General features: G+C 42.3%; 1 non-coding gene across 1 annotated transcript; it reads right to left on the bottom strand.

Annotated features, from left to right (window-relative positions):
• Positions 1–16,436: 16,436 nt before the first annotated feature.
• TRNAE-CUC (transfer RNA glutamic acid (anticodon CUC)) lies at positions 16,437–16,509 on the bottom strand. The gene has a single exon. It is a non-coding gene; the product is annotated as a tRNA-Glu (tRNA).
• Between the last annotated feature and the right edge of the window lie 339 nt (positions 16,510–16,848).

Genomic DNA, 16,848 nt, shown 5'->3' with positions numbered 1-16,848 from the left:
CTCAATAGAAAATTTGAAGCAAGTTGATGATATCTTTGACAGGAAATGTAAACAGATTTCTGTAGTGCCCAATTTTCTTCCTGATAACTTAGGTTTTCTCAAAAGTTATACATTCATTCACTATACTCCAGTAAACTTCTAAACTTCTAACATAAGTTTTCTCCAAATGGAAGCTGTAAGGATCTAAATTTGATAGGAAGAAAGGCAGAGAAAAAGCTCCTATAGAGTGTACACGTGCAAGAAGCCAGATGCCTGACAGTCAGCCAGTCAACACTGGTTAAGTGGAGGTTGGCTCAGCCTGGGATAAACCAAATTAAGCTGGGGGACTTTTCTTTACACATTAGAAACGAACATTCATCACCAAGATCTTTGTTTCTAACAGCATTCTCCAATAAAAGAAACGAGGGCTATTGGGAGAAGTGGGTGATTCTAAGACTGGGACAGGAAATATGCAAGATGAGCCTGGAGCCTACCGAAGTACCAGAGAGTAAGGAGGTGACCAAACAAAGAAACAAGGAAAATAAAACCATCGCTGGGAGTATGTCAAAGGAACTCAGGAGCCACTGGAAAGAGGTCCCAGTGGGCAAAACTAGAACAATTTGAGCAAATAAGTAAAATAGTATTGGATTATAAACCAAAGTACAAAATAAATATCTATGAATCCATACTGATACAAACAAATGATTTAATAAATAAATAAATGGGAGAAAGTAGACAAAGCTCTTAGGCAGAATAATTCCAAATAACATATGTAACACTTCCTCTCTAGGAGGTGGAGCATAATCCCCCTCTCCTTAAGAGTGGGCTGTGCAGAAATAGAACACATAATCCTAAAATTTATATGGAACCATAAAAGACCCAGAATTGCCAAAGCAATCCTGAAGAAAAAGAACAAAGCAGGAGGCATAACTCTCCGAGACTTTAGACAATACTACAAAGCTATGGTAATCAAAACGGCATGGTATTGGCACAAAAACAGACATATGGATCAATGGAACAGAATAGAGAACACAGAAATAAACCCACACACCTAAGGTCAATTAATCTTCGACAAAGGAGGCAAGAATATACAATGGGAAAAAGACAGTCTCTTCAGCAAGTGGCGTTGGGAAAGTTGAACAGCTGCATGTAAATCAATGAAGTTAGAGCACACCTCCACCCCATACATAAAAATAAACTCAAATGGCTTAAAGACTTAAACATAAGACATGACACCGTAAAACTCCTAGGAGAGAGCATAGGCAAAAACATTTTCTGACATAAATCGTACCAGTGTTTTCTTAGGTCAATCTCCCAAGGCAATAGAAATAAAAACAAAAGTAGACAAATGGGGCCTAATCAAACTTACAAGCTTTGCACAGCAAAGGAAATCATAAACAAAACAAAAAGATAACCTACAGAATGGGAGAAAATATTTGCAAATGATGTGACCGACAAGGGCTTAATTTCCAAAATATACAAACAGCTCACACAATTCAATAACAAAAAAACAAACAACCCAATCGAAACATGGGCAGAACAGCTAAATAGATGTTTCTTCAAAGAAGACATACAGATGGCCAACAGGCACATGAAAATATGCTCAACATCACTAATTATTAGAGAAATACAAATCAAAACTACAATGAGATATCACCTCATACCAGTCAGAATGGCCAACATTAAAACGTCCACAAATAACAAATGCTGGAGAGGGTGTGGAGAAAAGAGAACCCTCTTACACTGTTGCCGTGAATGCTAGTTGGTGCAGCCATTATGGAAAACAGTATGGAGGTTCCTCAGAAAACTAAAAATAGAATTACTATATGATCCAGCAATCCCACTCCTGGGCATATATCTGGATAAAACTATAATTCAAAAAGATACATGCACCCCTATGTTCATAGCAGCACTATTCACAATAAGCAAGACATGAAAACAACCTAAATATCCATCGACAGATGAATGGATAAAGGAGATGTGGTACGTATACAATGGAATACTGCTCAGCCATAAAAAAGAATGAAACAATGCCATCTGCAGCAACATGGATGCAACTAGAGATTACCGTACTAAGTGAAGTAAGTCAGAAAGAGAAAGAAAAATATCATATGATATCACTTGTATGTGGAATCTAAAATATGACACAGGGCTTCCCTGGTGGCGCAGTGGTTAAGAATCTGCCTGCCAATGCAGGGGACACGGGTTCGAGCCCTGGTCTGGGAAGATCCCACATGCCGCGGAGTGACTGGGCCCGTGAGCCACAATTGCTGAGCCTGTGCGTCTGGAGCTTGTGCTCCGCAACAAGAGAGGCCGTGACAGTGAGAGGCCTGCGCACCGCGATGAAGAGTGGCCCCCGCTTGCCGCAACTGGAGAAAGCCCTCGCACAGAAATGAGGACCCAACACAGCCATAAATAAATAAATGAATGAATGAATGAATGAATGAATGAATGAATAAAATATGACACAAACGAACCTATCTACAAAACAGACTCATGGACGTAGAGAATAAACTTGTGGTTGCCAAGGGGGAGGGAGTTGGGTGAGGGATGGAGTGGGAGTTTGGGGTTAGCAGATGTAAGATTTTATATATAGAATGGCTAAACGACAAGGTCCTGCTGTGTAGCACAGGGAACTATATCCAATACGCTATGATAAAATATAACGGAAAACAATATTAAAAAATAATGTATATATATTTATAGCTGAATCACTTTGTTGTACAGCAGAAATTAACACAATATTGTAAAATAACTATGCTTCAATTAAAAAAAAAAAAAAAAAAAGTCTTGGCTGTGCAGAGTGGCTTCTTTCCAAAAAGTACAGTATGGAAAGGGGTGGGAGGAGAATAGTAACCTGACAGGAGGAACCTGACAAGCACTACCTCAGGCAGGTGATCAAGGTCAACATCAACATCGATCTGTCATGTTTATTACAGGTCTCCTTGATGTGACTTAAGGAAAATGGCACTTTACTTCTGTGGTTTTTCTCCCCAAAACCCATACCCAGGATAATCATGAGAAAGACATCAGACAAATCCAAGTACAGAGCTTCTTACAAAATACCTGACTTCTCAAAGCTGTTGAGATCATCAAAAACAAAGAAAGCCTGAGAAACTGTCATAGTACCAGTTCGATGGGTATTCAGATCTATCTGTGTGTGTGTGTGTGTGTGTGTGTGTGTATGTGTATGTGTGTGTTTATAAAATATTTTGGACTCCTTGTGTGGTAGCTGCTAAGAATGTTCCTTTCTTTGAGAATGTCTCAAGATACACAGAGATGGGTCTGTGGAATATTCTACATATTTTCTGCCCTTCTAGGTCATGGCTGATTGATCTAAGAATAGATACCATAAGCCAAGATAATTACATGATCTTCATCCCGTGGAGTGTCAGGGAGACTGGGGCTTGGGAGCTGGGCCAGTTCACTGGTAGTGCTCTAAAGAGATCTGTGTCCTGAGGCCTCGATGTTGCCCTGGTTCTTTCCCATCCCATTCCTGAATCTTGATGGTCCAACATTTGCCATCTATTCATTAGCTATCTCAATATTCATTCAAAAAAAATTTCATTTTACTTTTGCTCAAGCTCACCAGAACTAGCTTTTGCTGCTTACAACCACAAAGCCTAAGTGTATATACATACACATAAAATATTTCTAAAATGGGATCCCAGAATCCATTATATCCTGAAGCATCTTTTTCCCATTGTGCTATGTATCTTGAACATCATTCTACATACTCCTTTTAGTGACTGTACAGCATTTTATGTATGGATGTACTATAATATATTTAGCCATCTCCCTTCTGAGAGGTTATTTTCAGTATTTTTGCCATGAAGAACAATGCTGAGTGCAGAGGAGGATTATGAGAAGCTGAAGGAAGAGGACATGTCGCCTTTCTTCTCCGCTCCTAACTCTAATCTGTCTGCCCCTCCTGAGACAAATAGCTTTATGAGGCTCTAGGCTCTGTAAACGTTCCAACAAAGAACATTTCGTACTTGGTGGACTGGGGAAGCCAGCTGAGGATCCTTTCTGCCCACAATCCCCATCCCTGGAAGCTTTTCACAAAGCAAGGAATCCAGTGAAGACCTTGGCTCAGAGATCTGTGGCCCTCAGGGACAATGACCTCAGTCCCACATAAGCGTGCCACGTCTCCTTGGCTCCCAGGAGACCTAGAGGAAATTGACCCAGTGGGCAGAGTCCTCTCTCTCCTGAAGCTGGGAGAGTGCAGAATGCTGGGGAGCAAGCAAGCTTCCTCCAGGTGACCCAGGAGGGGCCTGGCAGCCTGCTGGCTTCTCTACTGCAGCCTCATGGGAGAAAAGACAGCTCCATCTTCCTCCACCTGCAGGAATGCCACACTGAAGACTACTCTAGTCAACAGACACTGACCCAGGGAGTAACCAAGAGCAAGAGACACACCTCTAAGATAGTCCAGCAGTCAAAGAGGGGAAGACCATTCAGGTCAAACAGAACACATGTCCAGTTAAGTCAAGCTTCTGGAACAGACAGATGGAAAATTGATTAAAGAAAGAGAACTTAAGGAGACGCAAGTAATCACACACATACACACTCACACACACAGACTTTCTGGCTCTAAAAACACGATTTCCCATCTATACAATTCAGTTGATAAACTGAAGGAGATTTACCAATGGTCTGGTAAATCAAATTAAAGAGTCATCTCAAAACACAGAGCAAAAATTAAAGAGAGGGAATCATCAGGGAAGAGGTAAGAGACTTGGAGGATGCATCAAGGGTGTGTAACCAGCAAATAATGGGTGTTCCAGAGGAGTTAAAGGAACAGATGGAGAAGACGAAGTAATTAAACAAATTAGAAGAACATTTCCCTGCAGTGAGTGAAAGTCTGAGTTTGCAAATTGAAAGGGCTCACTAAGTTCCAGGAATGATTGATGAGAAAACATACACCTTTAGGCAAACCCTGCTAAAAGTTTTGAATTCTAAGGATTAAAAAGGATAATGGTACATGTTTCTAGGGCAGAACAAAAAAGTTACTTGCAAAAGAAAAAGAGTAAGACTCTCATAGTACTTCTCGCTGGCCACGTAGACAACTAAGAGAAGAAAGAGCAGCCCAAGAATCCGATCTCACCAAGTTCTCATTCACCTGTCTGGGAGGGCAAAGTTGTTTACGGATATGCCAGAATTCAGAGCATACAGATGCCATGTCATCCACCAACCCCTGCTATGGCAAAGAACAGCATTTCTCAACTTTACTGTGAATCAGCTGTGAATCAATCTGTTAAAATGCAGATTCCAGTTCAGCAGGTCTTAGATGGAAATAGGAGATTCTGCATTTCTAACAAGCTCCCAGGTATGGCTCACAGGCATGGACTCCCAGGCGACCTTTTGCGTTTGAATCCTTGGCTCTACCTCTTTCCAGTTGTGTGAACTTCTTTAACTTTCCTCTGCTTCAGTTTCTTCATTTGTAAAGTGGGGATAATGATAGTAACCACCTCATAGAGTTGTAAACATTAAGTGAGATCACACATGTGAACTTCTTAAACTGTGCCTGGCGCAGAGTAAGTATTCGATAAATATTGGCTATCAACATAATGAAAGACTCTCTGGCAAAGTGTAATATAAGTGTTACACTAGAAGTTTTAGAACAGATGTAGATGCTGAGAAGACCATTTTATTATGGTAACTGAAGGTACTGAAGGACCTCAGCAAGTCCTGACATTGGAGAGTACAGACGGGGGAGTATCACCACTGCCAAAGTCCCATCTGAGAAAGACAGAGGGGAGAGGAGAGAACAAGTGCATTCAGAACCATTTCAGGGTTCATCTCGTGGGAAAGATGGCCAGCTTGTTTTCAGATAGTATACAAAATGTCTTATCATGAGCACAGGAGTAGAGAAGGTGTCTGTTAACAGGATATAAAAGAATGTTAGGATTTCCATGTTAACAGAAGAAAATGAAATGGACTGAACAGAAAATATATCAAACTAGCAAGAAAAAAAGAATAAACTCAAGTATTACTCTTAAGAATCTTGCAAGAAAATCTAGGAAATTAAAAGTACAATCTAGGGACTGCCCTGGTGGCGCAGTGGTTAAGAATCTGCCTGCCAATGCAGCGGACACGGGTTTAAGCCCTGGTCTGGGAAGATACCACATGCCATGGAGCAACTGGGCCCGTGCGCCACAACTACTGAGCCTGCGCTCTGAAGCCCACGTGCCACAACTACTGAAGCCCGTGTGCCACAACTACTGAAGCCCGTGCACCACAACTACTGAGCCTGCGCTCTGGAGCCCACGTGCCACAACTATGGAGCCCATGTGCCACAACTATGGAGCCCATGTGCCACAACTATGGAGCCTGCGTGCCACAACTGCTGAAGCCTGCACACCTAGAGCCCGTGCTCCACAAGAGAAGCCACTGCAATGAGAAGCCCGAGCACCACAATGAAGAGCAGCCCCCGCTCACCCCAACTAGAGAAAGCCTGCACGCAGCAACAAAGAACCAACACAGCCAAAAATAATAAAATTAAAAAAGATTTTTTAAAAATACAATCTAGTGTCAAGATAGACTTTCTTGACCAATCCTGATAAGCCAGACACTTCCCCCCCACCACCCCAACAGATCTATTTGACTGTAAAAAATGGCAAATTGGGGAGAAAATATGTATATAATTATGAAAGATTGGCTAGCTGTTCACAAAACTGATTCCTTTTCCTCAAGGGACGCATTTTTTCCCCCATTATATTTTTACAGCTTATTGAGATACAACTGAGGTACAATAGCCACATTTAATGTGTACAATATAATGAGTCTTGCCATATGTGTAACACCTGTGAAATCATCACCATAATCAAGGTAAAGAACATATTCATCACCCCCAAAAGTTTCTTGGTGCCCCTTTATAATCCATTCCTCACTCTCCCCTCCATCCCCATGGGCTTACATGTAGCCTACATTTCCTAACTTTCCTATAGGGTTATGGCCAAGTGCCTAGGCGCTGGCCAGAGGGATGTGAGTGGAAGCCAGAGCATTCTCCAGGCCTAGTCTCCCACATAGGAGCTTTTCTCTCTTCCCCTAGGTCTCGGCTGGCTGTTGACAGCCAAGGTGACCAAGGAAGCCGCTGTTGAAGATGGCAGAGAACTCATCAGCCTGTATCTCTGAATGACTGTCAGAAGCAGAGTACCCCATCCCGTTGACAATAAATCTCTACTGTGTTCAACCATTACTTGGGTGTTTGTTGCAGCAACTAGTATTACCTTAGCTAATACAATAATATTCACAGAACACTTACAAATTTACAAGAAATGACCAAACAACCCAATGGAAAAAGGTTAACAAGAGTCAGTTCACAGAAGGGCAAATCCAAATTAAGAACATATGAAACGTATGGAAAGATGTTCATATACTAGTAAGTGTGAATATACAAATTAAAGTAACATACTGGAGAAGCAACCATTAAAGAGACAATACTATCAGGGATGAAGTGGAAAGGATACTCAAACACTGGTGGTAAAAATGTGAGTTGTTACAAACTTTTTGGAAAATTAATCTGGCAACATATACTAAAATAATAAATACAGACATTCTTTGCTTTAGTAGTTCCACTCCTGGGAATCCATTTCAGACAATAAAGGCACTAGGACACAAGGATATCTTTGTAAGAGAATGTTTATTGCAGATTGTACATATGACAAAAACAAAAACAATTAAAACATAACTGCAAACAAAAGTAATAACTATCAGTAAATGAATGGTTGAATACATGATAAAATAACCATTTCATGGAAAGTAATGCAGCAAGTATGAAAAAATAAATGAGAGCTAAATCAGATAACATGTAGGGATTTCCATGAGGTTTTGCTGATTAAGAAAAGAAAAATGCAGAAAAGTGTATATAACACAAACTTATTTTCATTAAACAAAACCTTCCAGTATATGTATATGTGTACAAAAATATAGGTTTATATGTATATATATGTGTGTGTGTAAAATTAAAAGAGCATGGAAAACTATTTAGAGATAACATAGGACATTAAAACACGAATCGTAAGTATGGTTGGGGAGGAAGGTATGATAGGTTAAATAATGGCTCCCCAATATGTCCATGTCCTAATCCTCAGAACCTGTAAATATTACCTTATATGGCAAAAGGGACTTCACAAGTGTGATTAAATTAAGAACCTCAAACTGGGGAAATTATCCTAGATTATCCGAGTGGGCCCAATATCACTGCAGCGGTCTTTATAAGAGGGAGGCAGGTGAGGAGAGAAAAGAAAGGAGAGAGAGGAAAAGGCAGTGGGACAACATTGGCCGCCACAAGCCAAGGGATACAGCCACCAAAAGCTGGAAAGCACAAGGAACAGATTCTCCCCTGGAGCCTCTAAAAGGAATCAGCCCTGGCCACACCTTGATTTTAGCCCTGTAAGACTCATTTCAACTTCTGGCCTCTAGAACTATCAGAGAAATAAATTTCTGCTTTAAGCTACTACATATGTGGATATTTGTTACAGCAGCAACAGGAAACTAATGCAGGGGTGATATTGGTAAAGGGAGTGGTAAGTGAAAATCGTAGATGTGTCCTTAATGACCTTCATCTGTGTGTAATCTTCTCCTCTCGGGTGTGGGTGGAATCAGTGAATATGATGGGCTATCACTCCTGTGATTATGTTATATGGTGAAAGTGAAGGGATTTTTGAAGATGTAATTAGGTTTGACTTTGAATTCATCAAAAACATTGTCCTGGATGAGCCTGATTTAATCAAGTAAACTCTTTAAAAGAGGGCTTAGGCCTTCCCGGAGATCAGAAATGCTGGCTTTGCAGAAGTCGGTCACCACGAGTTCTACAGCCCCAGTGGATGAATTCTGCCAACAACCACATGAGCTTAGAAGGCGACGCCGAGCCTCAGATGAAAATGCAACCCCAAAGACACCTTAACTGCAGCCTGCGAGACCCTGAGCAGAGGATCCAGCTAAGCCATGCCCAAATTCTTGACCCAGAGAAACGGGGAGATCATAAATGGGTGTTATTTTAAGCCTTTGAGTTTGGAGTAATTTCTTACACAATAGAAAACTAATACAGAGGGTGAAAACAGAGGACAAAGGAAAGAGGAGGTAGAAGAAAGAAATCACTGCACTCAAAAATGATACTGATTATATTTATAATCAATATAAAACCATAGAGATTTATATAAAGTAAAAATGAATATTTTAAAAGCAAAAAATAAACCTCACAAACATCTGGAAATGTAAAGAGCAACTGATTGAATTTAGAAGAATTTGGGGGAATGATATGTGAGAAAGAGAGAAGGATGAAGGTATTTGTGCTGCTATAAAGTGAGAAATGAGAGAGAGATGGGGGAAAGGATTTTAAGAAGTTTAGCTGTATGTTTTAAGCGGAATTCCCTTTGGTACATGTTTGGGTGGTTTCAGTGGAGATTTTCACTGTAGTCAATGTGCGGATGTTGACGATATTTCTTTTGGCTATAAGATAATGCTAAGGCTGTCCAGAAGGTGGCTCCTCTTTCCATGGATTATGCTCCCCCAAATTCCCTGTGGCCCCCCATAGCTCTCGGGTGAAAGCCCACACTTCTTAGCAGGACTCCCAAGGCTCTTATCTTTGGCCCAACCTGTCTATGTACAGAGCTTTCATTCTTTCCATTTAAATCACAAAGTCACATAGCCCTCCCTTAAAAAAAGTTGCAACAATAAATATTTTTATATATATATGGAGCCACCTTATGTGGTTCTATCAGTAGGACAGATTCTTACAGTGGAATTGCTGGGTGAGAGAATATGCACATTAAATTATGATTAAATCTTTATGTTTTCAAAGATTGTCTGCATAAAAAACCTGTATCGAGCTACAGCCTCCTCCACATAGGACATGAGAGAGCCCATTTCCCCATATCTTGCCTGCTGCAATAGTATAAATATTGATAATACCATTTATCAGAAATCTTAAAAATTTTTGCCTATCAGGCCAAAAACGATAAAGCATATTTTTCTGATATGCATCAGCCATTTGTATTATTTCTCTGAATTGCCTATTCATAACCTTCCAGTCTGAAATGATTGTTGCCAAATGAAAGGCAAACCATCTTCTGTGGGACATAGTGATAGAAAAACTTTCCCCTTCCAACAATATCACCATGGAGTGGTGAAGGACTGAGTATCGCACCATCTAAGCTATTCTGTTACTCACAAAAAGCTGCTTTGGGAAAACATTCTGGTGAGTAAAACAGTAAAAATATTCCTGCCTACTAAGGTATGTGATGCAACACAAATGAATCATTAAAATCGTTGTAAGAATAGCTCTCACTTAAGTATAAAAGTCAGTAGGGAAATTTTTTTCAGGGTTTGCTACAATAATCTACACTGACTTAATGTCTTCTCTCTTACAAGGTTCTAAAGGGTTGCCAAGTTTATCTTGTTCACCTGCTTCGCTCTGCTAACTTTCAAAGGAGCTGGATCTACATTGTTGAAACTCCATCGGGTAATATTTAGTTACCATTTTACTAAAGATCCCTGGCTGAGCCAACAAGCATAACTCACTTCATTCATTCATCCACTCATTTATTCATTCAAAAAAATATTTAACACAGATTACACACTAGGCTTCTGGTAAGACTGAGGAAACGGTGATGAACATAACTGACATACACCCTGTCTTCATGGATTTATAGTTTAGTGGGAGAAGTCAGTTCAATAAACAGAGCATTATTTTATAGTGTGATGATTAAGGAAGTTCAGTAAGCAGTCGTGGCTGGTCTGGGGTGGGCATGGGGAAGAGTGCTCCAAGCAGAGGAAACTGCATGTCTTTTATCAAAAACTATCATCATGATCATGTGATATTCCCTAAGCATGCATGATGTTAGCTAGGCATGGAATCAACAACGGTGAAAATTTTAAGAACCTTGATACATCCACTAGAGTCTCTGCCTCTGCCAGGCAGGGAAGAGTCTCACTAGAGTCGCTGGAACCTCTTGCCTGCTCTACAATCACTCAGCTGACATCTGAGAAGCATCTTCTCCATGCCGAGCTATGTGTTGGACATTGTGAATACCTAGCTGAATAAGACACCATCGCTAGCCTCAAGGGTCAATAGTCTCACAGGGATGGGGAGGAGATAGACAAATAAGTAACTATTACTATAACTCCACATAATAAATACTGTGGAAGAGGAAGTACGGACATTATGAGATGAGACTAAAAGGAGGGAATGAACTTACTCCACCAGGGAGTGGGGAAGGAATCACAGATCTTGATGAGTGGATATTTACCAGAAAGTCAAATTGGGAAGGATTTTTTTTTGTCGTTGTTGTTTAACAGAAGAAACACAAAGGCTGAAAAGGAAAAATGTACATAGGAAAAGTTAAAAATGTGGCTGTGGCTGGAGAACAGGATGCATGGTGTGCAGGAGCGAGAGGGAAAGATAAGTGGCATCCAGACGGTGAAGGCCTTGACTGGTGAGTGAGCAATGATGTGTGGACTGTTAACACCAGGAGAGGATGGGTGAAGGGGCTAGACAGGAAGTGTCATGGCAACCATCCATCTATGCAATGGGGGATTTCTTCTCAGAGCCCACTCTGAACAGGAAGTAATCTTTTACACCCCCCAAAATTCAAGCCACTCTTTCCTCACCCTCCGCCATTACAGCTCTAAATAATGCAATCCCGTAGGGGTACTGCATATTCCAGGAAGTCCAGAGACAGATTTGCCTAAGACCAACCATTCCTGTGGCTAATGTTCAGAAGCTGAGAACTACCAGCAAAAAAGTAATAAAAACCTGAGATAAAAAAGTGAGCATCACTGTACAGGTACCCCGGGAATCAAACAGTGAGAAGCACACAGAGGAATACTGTTAAGGGTTATTACCAGTTTCTTAGGAAAGATCAACCAGAGACAAATAAAACAACCCATTATACAGCCTCTTTATGGTTAGCTGAATATAGCTGTGTATAATAAACTTTATAGTGTTCTCATTTCAGAGTGTGGCTTCAGTCATCATCTCTTGCCATCTTCATAAATTCCCTGGTTAAAGAACCCTTCTGTATAGGGTTCTGTATGCAGATGTCTGTGCTGAGCAGACAGTCAAGAGTTTAATGTCCAGGGTGGACAAAACCAGGTCACAAGGCCCCCATTTAGACTGCTGCCTGGACGTGTTACCTGCCACACAGCTTAAGGTGTTTGGACTTCATTCTGTAGGCCAGAAATTCCTAGTCTCTGAGCAGTGAAAGCTCTACAGATCCTCTTAGACCTTCGGGTAACCAGGCAGGACCTGAGACAATCACAGTCCTAAGCCCTTTGCCTTCAGCCACAAATAATCTCTTCCATTTAGCCCAATGGGAGCCTAAAAATATTACAGTTTCCTATGTGTAGGTAAGTGAAAAGACCAGACTGCAGTGGGGAGCTGTAATGAACTGTGCCTATTGTCCTGAAACATGCGCACCTCCAGCTCAAAGCTCTGGATGCCTCTCTGGGTGGGTCAAGGAAATATGCTTGTAGGATAGAAGACCTGGGACGTCCACGTTGGGATAATGAAGGTGAATTAGCAGGAAGGATTGAGAGGAGAGGTAAAGTCATCATTAAATTACTCTTTGAGATGCAATTACACGAAAGATAGTAAACAGCTGCTATCCATCTCTTTCTAGAAATGAGACAGAACTGGGTTTTAACTGCAGCCTGAGGAATTGATGTTAGATAAAAGGATGTAACAGGACCACTTCCATGCTCTCAAGTCACTCGTGTTTATACTACGAGAGCTTTCCTTGTATAAGTATCATAGTCTGCTTTGATATGGAGTCATCGGTGTATTCGTCTGCCATGTCCATTCATTTTTGTATCCACAATACCTAGTACAGTGCCTTGTACAGAGTGGGCTTTCAATAAATGTCACATTCCATTAACTTGTCAAGTGATGGTGATCAGGAGAGACAGGATGGTAGTACCTGAAATTCATTAAATACAGAACAAATTTCCTCACTTGCAATGTCTTAGGAATCATGGACCATGGAGCCATGATGTATCCCTTTGTTATGCCTTTTTATTTCTCACACCCCTATCTCCCAAGTTCTAAACTGAGAAACTCATACTCCCTTCCATGGAGGTAGTTGACTTAACTGAATTTTCAAGAGTGAAATGTCATTGGTTATGTTTCTTTGGAACTTAAATCTACGAGATGTCCTTTAGTATAAATACATTCTGTAGTTGAAGATTTACTGTTCTGTTCGCCACATGTTCTGAATTCATTACGTAGTTCCTGATTCTTCAGTTGCCAGTTTTTCACATCCCTGTACTGTCATCTTGCTCCCTCCCTGACTACATGCCCTGCCTGGGGCTGGACAAAGAACCAATTAATGTGTTGGTTTTTTCCTGCTCTATGAACTTTACTATCTTGAAACAGGAAGGGGGAATAAAAGGAAAACCTTGTCTTTGCTACTTGTCTGAATTTAAACAATCTCAGAGCTTTACTAAGACTTCTGTAAAAAGGAGTCATTGGGCTTCCCTGTTGGGGCAGTGGTTGAGAATCCGCCTGCCAATGCAGGGGACACGGGTTCAAGCCCCAGTCCGGGAAGATCCCACATGCCGCGGAGCGACTAGGCCCGTGAGCCACAACTACTGAGCCTGTGCTCTAGAGCCCGCGAGCCACAACTACTGAAGCCCGTGCGCCTAAAGCCCTTGCTCTGTAACAAGAGAAGCCACTGCGATGAGAAGCCCACGCACCGCACCACAACGAAGAGTAGCCCCTGCTCGCCGCAACTAGAGAAAGCCATGCGCAGCAACGAAGACCCATAAGTTAATAAATTTTTTAAAAAATGAATCATTGCAGTGAATAAAACTCCAATCTGCATAAGTCTTAAAATCCACTATAGCAGTCAGGGTCCTGGCAGGGAATAAATGACACACTCAATTACCTCGGGAGTAAATGAGGAGAGTTTAAGGAAAGAATTATTTCATGAAGATGGGTCAGAGTTAAGGGAACCAACCAGAAATGGTGAAGGACCCAGGAATGAGCCACACTAGGGAGCTATTACCATCCATAGAGCTGGAAGGGCAAAGTGATGGCCCTGGTCATTGCTGAGCCCTGGGAGAGGGCCTGCCTGGCAGGAGCTATGGTCTGAAGTAGAAGAACGCAACTGCCAAGTCAAAGCCTGGCAGGGAATAAATAACCCATCGTCTCTCCTCCAGCCCTCAGATCTCCTGATGGTGGCTCCCATTGGCCAAATCCAACCTGAGGTCTCCAGAGATCTGCCTCTGGAGATACAGAACATGGGGGGAAAGGGTAAGTGTTTTGGGGGTCAAACAAAGAATATGGAGCTACTCACTGTATCAGTCGGGGTCCAACAGGGACAAATGGTAACCCTTAGTTAGAATAATACATCAAGAGTTCCCTTACAAGGCATCTATTTACAAAAGTGTGGGCAGGACACGGCGGAACCACAGAGGTCAATGCAGTAACATGGAATTAGTAGCAATGGAGCTATTACCACCTAATGATTCTAATACCAATTCTAACGTGTGAGGTTTTTTCCTCCCATACCACCAAGCAATTCCAACACCAGCTGGGCATCCTACAATTTAACCCAGTTCTGACACTATCCACCTGGAGAAGAAATCAGATCCCACCACTTAAGGGCTCAGCCCCACAAGACTGCCCTCCACTTTGGATGCCAATCAGAAGTCCAGATTTTTATCTGTGCTACTGACCAACTGGCTATAAATTAGAGGTTCCCACGACCCCCTTCTCAGTTAATTTGCTAGAGAGGCTCACAGAACTCAGGGTTACTGACTTATTACAAAAGATATTGAAGGATACAGTGCAACAGCCAGATGAAGAGATACATAGGGCAAGATCCTAAACAAAGGAGCTTCTGTCCTCATGGAGTTTGGGGCCTGGCACAGTGGCACATGGAAGTATTCTGGTTCACCAACCTGGAAGGTCTCCAAACCCCATCCTTGTCCGTTTTAATGGAGGCTTCATTACGTAGGCACGACTGATTAAATCAATGGCCATTGGTGGTTGAATTCACTCTCCAGCTCCTCTCCTCTCCCTGGAGGTCAGGGAGTTCCAACCCTCCAATCACATGGTAGTTTCCCCTGGCAACCAGTTTCCATTCTTTGGTTATCTGGGGGCTTTCCAAAGGTCGCCTCATTGACAAAAGACCCGCCCCCCCCCCATCATTTAGGGAATTCCAAGGGTTTTAGGAGCTATGTGCCAGGACTGGAGCAAAGAACAAATATACATATTTTTCTTATTATAAAGTACAATATTATACCTCCCCAGCCCCAAAGAGACAAGGGAACGCTGATATCAGAACCCGGAAGGAGAGCGTGTGGAGGAGGCTGCCTTGAGAGGAGCAGTGGCGTTTGATGAAGAAACACAGCCTAAGGGAGAGCCCGGGAGTAAATACCCTGACCTCCCCCTTATTCCACCCTCCAGGGTCCCACCAGGGCTTCCTGTTAGCCTAAATGCACTGGAGGCCAAGGCAATGGACCTCTGGTAATAGGTCCATATAGGTCAGCCTCCCGATAGGGAGTAGGGTGGAGAAGAGTGAAAAGTGAATCTAGAGAGCCCGAAGATACCTAGCACACCTGCTTTTAATTAAGTCTTTCTTTTCCTTCCTTCCCTCCTTTCCTTCTTTCCTTTTTTCCTTCCTTCCTTCCTTCCTCCCTCCCTTCCACTAAACTCTACTACCCTTTATACCAGTGGTCCCCAACATTTTGGGCACCGGGGACCGTGGAAGACGATTTTTCCACGGACAGGGCGGCGGTGGGGGAAATGGTTCAGGCGGTAATGCGCGTGATGGGGAGCCATGGGGAGCGGCACATGAAGCTTCGCGCGCTCGCTCACCTCCTGCCGTGCAGCACTGTGGTTCTCACACAAATGATTTCATTTAACCCTTAAGATTTCTCTCTAAGGCAGGAAATATTGCTTTTCCCCCCAGCAAGCGTCCTCCACCATGTTGACCTCTCAGCCGTTTCAACCTTTTTAATAGAAGAGCTCTTGTTAAAAACTGAAACCTCGGGCTTCCCTGGTGGCGCAGTGGTTGAGAATCCGCCTGTCAGTGCAGGGGACACGGGTTTGAGCCCTGGTCTGGGAAGATCCCACATGCCGCGGAGCAACTAGGCCCGTGAGCCACAACTACTGAGCCTGCGTGTCTGGAGCCTGTGCTCCACAACAAGAGAGGCCGCGATAGTGCGAGGCCCGCGCACCGCGATGAAGAGTGGCCTCCACTTGCTGCACCTAGAGAAAGCCCTCGTACAGAAACGAAGACCCAACACAGCCAAAAATAAATAAATAATAATTTTAAAAAAATGAAACCTCACTGGAACTCTAATATATGAAACCAGTCAAGGAGTATATATTAGTGGAAACTTTAAAATGTAAATTTACATTTCCTTGTAATTAGGTTAACCAAGGAGAACAGGATTTTTTTTTTTTTTTTTTTTTTTTTTGCTGCACCTGGAGGCTTGTGGGATCTTAGTTCCCCGACCAGGGATCGAACCCGGGCCCTCAGCAGTGAGAGTGCAGAGTCCTAACCACTGGACCACCAGGGAAGTCCCTGAGAACAGGATTTTTGATGAATACAAAAGTTTGACATTGGTTTCAACTAGCTTCCATTAACAGCAGCAACCGCAAACATTGATAGACTCCCTGAAACAGAGTTTGATGACCACTGAAATAAGTGACTGGGGAAACAGGAAATTTCAGTTTTTTCGACCTAAAATTTCCCGGCAATGCCTCCCTTTTGTAATCAGAATCTGACTACTAGAACACGTGAGATACTACTGACAGCTACACTTTTCCGGTCACCTGGTCAGGAAATCTCATCCCTCTGAAAACTCATCCTTTATACCTCAGTTATCAAACACTTTGGAGCAGTTTAGCCCAGGAAA

The sequence above is a fragment of the Eschrichtius robustus genome, chromosome 6 (assembly GCF_028021215.1).
Source record: "Eschrichtius robustus isolate mEscRob2 chromosome 6, mEscRob2.pri, whole genome shotgun sequence".
NCBI classification, from domain to species: Eukaryota; Metazoa; Chordata; class Mammalia; order Artiodactyla; family Eschrichtiidae; genus Eschrichtius; species Eschrichtius robustus.
This window is presented reverse-complemented; position numbering and strand designations above follow the sequence as displayed.